This window comes from Oncorhynchus masou, chromosome 8 (assembly GCF_036934945.1).
Source record: "Oncorhynchus masou masou isolate Uvic2021 chromosome 8, UVic_Omas_1.1, whole genome shotgun sequence".
Taxonomy (NCBI): Eukaryota; Metazoa; Chordata; class Actinopteri; order Salmoniformes; family Salmonidae; genus Oncorhynchus; species Oncorhynchus masou.
The window spans coordinates 10817967-10821896 of record NC_088219.1 but is presented as its reverse complement, the minus strand read 5'-3'; the positions used below and the strand labels follow the sequence as shown (position 1 = coordinate 10821896).

Here is a 3930-nt window from a genome sequence, read left to right as displayed (position 1 = left end):
CCTCGGCTAGTAGAAGGTTCAACATTTGATCAGCAGATATTCCTAGATGGGTGAACAATGGGTCGACACTTCGAGTCAGCCCACCAATTGTTGTTGATGAAGAGGCAAACACTTCCCCCTCTCGATTTCCCTGATTCCACTGTCCTGTCCGCACGGTGAATGGAGAATCCATCGAGTTGGATAGTCATGAGGGGTATCTTGTCTGAGAGCCATGTTTCAGAAAAGCAAAGAATATTGCATTCGAGAATCCGCAAATGCAGGTCCACCATCTTGACCAGTAGAATGGAGAGAAGGTGTGGTCGGTTTTCCCTTTGCCATAATGTCGCCAGGATCCCCCATCTCATATGTTGATATCACTGTCATTCTTATTGGCCTATAGCCATAAAGGCAAGCATTAATAGGTATCCATCAGACTCTACTTCCCAATGTTCTCTGATTAGTTCTTCTTGTCACTTGTGTGTCCTGTTGTGTGTCCTGTTGTGTGACCTGTTGTGTGACCTGTCGTCATGTTGTCTTGCATCTTCATTTTATTTTTTAAATTCCTCCAAAGGCCAATACTATGAACTGAAGAAGTGAACAAATTGTGTGTTACTGCCTTCATTGGCCCATAGACTTCACCAGGCCTCCTAGACTTCACCAGGCCTCCTAGACTTCACCAGGCCTCCTAGACTTCACCAGGCCTACTAGACTTCACCAGGCCTACTAGACTTCACCAGGCCTACTAGACTTCACCAGGCCTACTAGACTTCACCAGGCCTACTAGACTTCACCAGGCCTACTAGACTTCACTCGGCCAGTGCTGAGTTTGTCGCCCTCTATCGGTATTAGGTCTGGGTGCATGCAGTTCATCTGGTCTGGAGCCGCGCGCAGCTGTCAAACCGAACTAGGACAGATGATAGTTTGTAACGGAGTGACAGTTGGTCCGTTGTGCCACTGACTGGCGGAGTAGCCCACAGAATTTATGTCGGCCTGTTACCAGGTCTCACACTGGATAGTTTAGGAAATGGCTGCCAAATTTTGACAGCAGTCTTGGAAAACAAAGTCTATTGGCCCACATTTGGAAAAAAATATGTTTTAATCGTTTAAATAATTTATTCATGGCCATAGCATATCTGACCGTTTATAAGTACACTATAGTTTACGAACATGGCAGATCGTCTAAGTTTTAATGTAACCCCCTCTTCCTCTTCACGCGCTTGTGTGGCACAGCCTAGCCAGTGACCACCTGACTCCTGCGCGCGATCGCAGCTCAACCTATAGCTCTGTCCCAGGCATACGAGAGATAGCCAGACAGGGCCTTTCGAAAATAGACGGGACCACTTTGACCCCTTTCCCATATCCCCTCCCTCCGCTCCTTCTCTCTCTGTCCTCCTTTCAGACCCCCTCCCTTCTTGCTCGTCTCGCCGCGTCATAGTTGTACCTCGCGCCCGCCGCCAAGTCCGCACCAAGTGTACAAAACTGGACCACAGAGAACCAGAGAAAACACTCCAATAAGCACGGCGCGTTACCGAGAACAGAAAACGACCAAGGGAAGGGGGAGTGGAGAATTCGGAGGGCGAACGACCGGTGGGAATACCCAACAAATACCGAGCTGAGTGAGTTGCCTCAATTGACCTAAAGCAGCCGTGTTCTACTATAATTAAAAACGTCAATAACCGTCGACGCCGCAGTTGAATGCTGCGACAGCTTCTTTTACCGCATTGCCAGTGTGTGCGTAATGCTGGGAAAGTCATAGATTGTGACAATGTGACTGCGCACTTTTTATCCGCGGACAGTGTCGAGCTTTAAGTTGTGACTGCTGAACCAAATGGAGCACGTTGTGCAGGGCCAGAGGGCCAGGGGGGAGGGGGGGGGGGGGGGGGTTGCCCCCCTTCTTTCCTTATAGGGGTAACATTATTAGGCTACTGTGGTAGGTTTCCAGATGTGTGAGTGTGCGTGCTTGCGCGTAAGAGCTTAAGGATTGTGTGCGTGCGTGTAGTCGCCAATATTCTTGTTATTGACAGATCAGGGAGATCTGTTTCATTTTCCTATTTGGGATGGTTAGGCCCTCTCCCCAGAGCCCCAGAGTGGTAAGGGTAGGGCTGGGGTTAGAGCTGGGGGTGGGAACGGACAGTTTGGCATGTCTATATTAGGAAAGTGACCATGTCATTCTTTTGCTCTGTCTAGAGAGCCATGCCAGAACAGAGCAGAGAATATAAGAGCTAAGGCCTATCACAGCGACAGACAGACAGACAGACAGACAGACAGACAGACATTACAGACAAACAGAACTTGTCTGTACTGTAATGAAGGTGGTTGAATGCATTGATTGTTAGTCGCTCTGGATAAGAGCGTTCCCTAGGTGGTAACAATGTAAATTGAATGTAAATGTAATGGTTTATTGGATATGAACAAACATGCAGTAATGGAAATCTATGCATTCCTACTGTTATAATACTGTTTAATAAAGAGTAGTCCTACCTTATTATACTGTTATAAACTGTTTAAAGAGTAGGCCTACCTTATTATCGGGGCTGCAGGGTAGCCTAGTGGTTAGAGCGTTGGACTAGTAACCGGAAGGTTGCGAGTTCAAACCCCCGAGCTGACAAGGTACAAATCTATCGTTCTGCCCCTGAACAGGCAGTTAACCCACTGTTCCCAGGCCGTCATTGAAAATAAGAATTTGTTCTTAACTGACTTGCCTAGTTAAATAAAGGTAAAATAAAAAAATTATACTGTTATAAACAGTTTAATGAGTAGACCTACCTTATTAAACTGTTTAAAGAGTAGGCCTACCTTATTATACTGTTATAAACTGTTTAAAGAGTAGGCCTACCTTATTATACTGTTATAAACTGTTTAAAGAGTAGGCCTACCTTATTATACTGTTATAAACTGTTTAAAGAGTAGACCTACCTTATTATACTGTTATAAACTGTTTAAAGAGTAGGCCTACCTTATTATAAACGGTTTAAAGAGTAGGCCTACCTTATTATACTGTTATAAACTGTTTAAAGAGTAGGCCTACCTTATTATAAACTGTTTAAAGAGTAGGCCTACCTTATTATAAACGGTTTAAAGAGTAGGCCTACCTTATTATACTGTTATAAACTGTTTAAAGAGTAGGCCTACCTTATTGTACTGTTATAAACTGTTTAAAGAGTAGGCCTACCTTATTATAAACGGTTTAAAGAGTAGGCCTACCTTATTGTACTGTTATAAACTGTTTAAAGAGTAGGCCTACCTTATTATAAACTGTTTAAAGAGTAGGCCTACCTTATTATACTGTTATAAACTGTTTAAAGAGTAGGCCTACCTTATTATACTGTTATAAACTGTTTAAAGAGTAGGCCTGCCTTATTATACTGTTATAACCGGTTTAAAGAGTAGGCCTACCTTATTATAAACGGTTTAAAGAGTAGGCCTACCTTATTATACTGTTATAAACTGTTTAAAGAGTAGGCCTACCTTATTATACTGTTATAAACGGTTTAAAGAGTAGGCCTACCTTATTATACTGTTATAAACTGTTTAAAGAGTAGGCCTACCTTATTATAAACTGTTTAAAGAGTAGGCCTACCTTATTATACTGTTATAAACTGTTTAAAGAGTAGGCCTACCTTATTGTACTGTTATAAACTGTTTAAAGAGTAGGCCTACCTTATTATAAACGGTTTAAAGAGTAGGCCTACCTTATTATACTGTTATAAACTGTTTAAAGAGTAGGCCTACCTTATTGTACTGTTATAAACTGTTTAAAGAGTAGGCCTACCTTATTATAAACTGTTTAAAGAGTAGGCCTACCTTATTATAAACTGTTTAAAGAGTAGGCCTACCTTATTATAAACAGTTTAAAGAGTAGGCCTACCTTATTATACTGTTATAACCGGTTTAAAGAGTAGGCCTGCCTTATTATACTGTTATAAACAGTTTAAAGAGTAGGCCTGCCTT

At 42.5% G+C, this 3930-nt stretch overlaps 1 protein-coding gene across 2 annotated transcripts in view; it reads left to right on the top strand.

The window, feature by feature from the left end:
* Nucleotides 1-1414: 1414 nt before the first annotated feature.
* The window catches only part of LOC135544063 (coronin-6-like), a 44388-nt gene continuing 41872 nt past the window's right edge, over nt 1415-3930 (top strand). Inside the window, exon 1 of one of the 2 annotated variants that reach the window (XM_064971430.1) lies at nt 1415-1595. The gene's annotated coding sequence lies outside the window, so the exon portion shown is untranslated. The remainder of the gene's footprint in view (nt 1596-3930) is intronic. The other variant, XM_064971429.1, reaches the window with a different exon arrangement.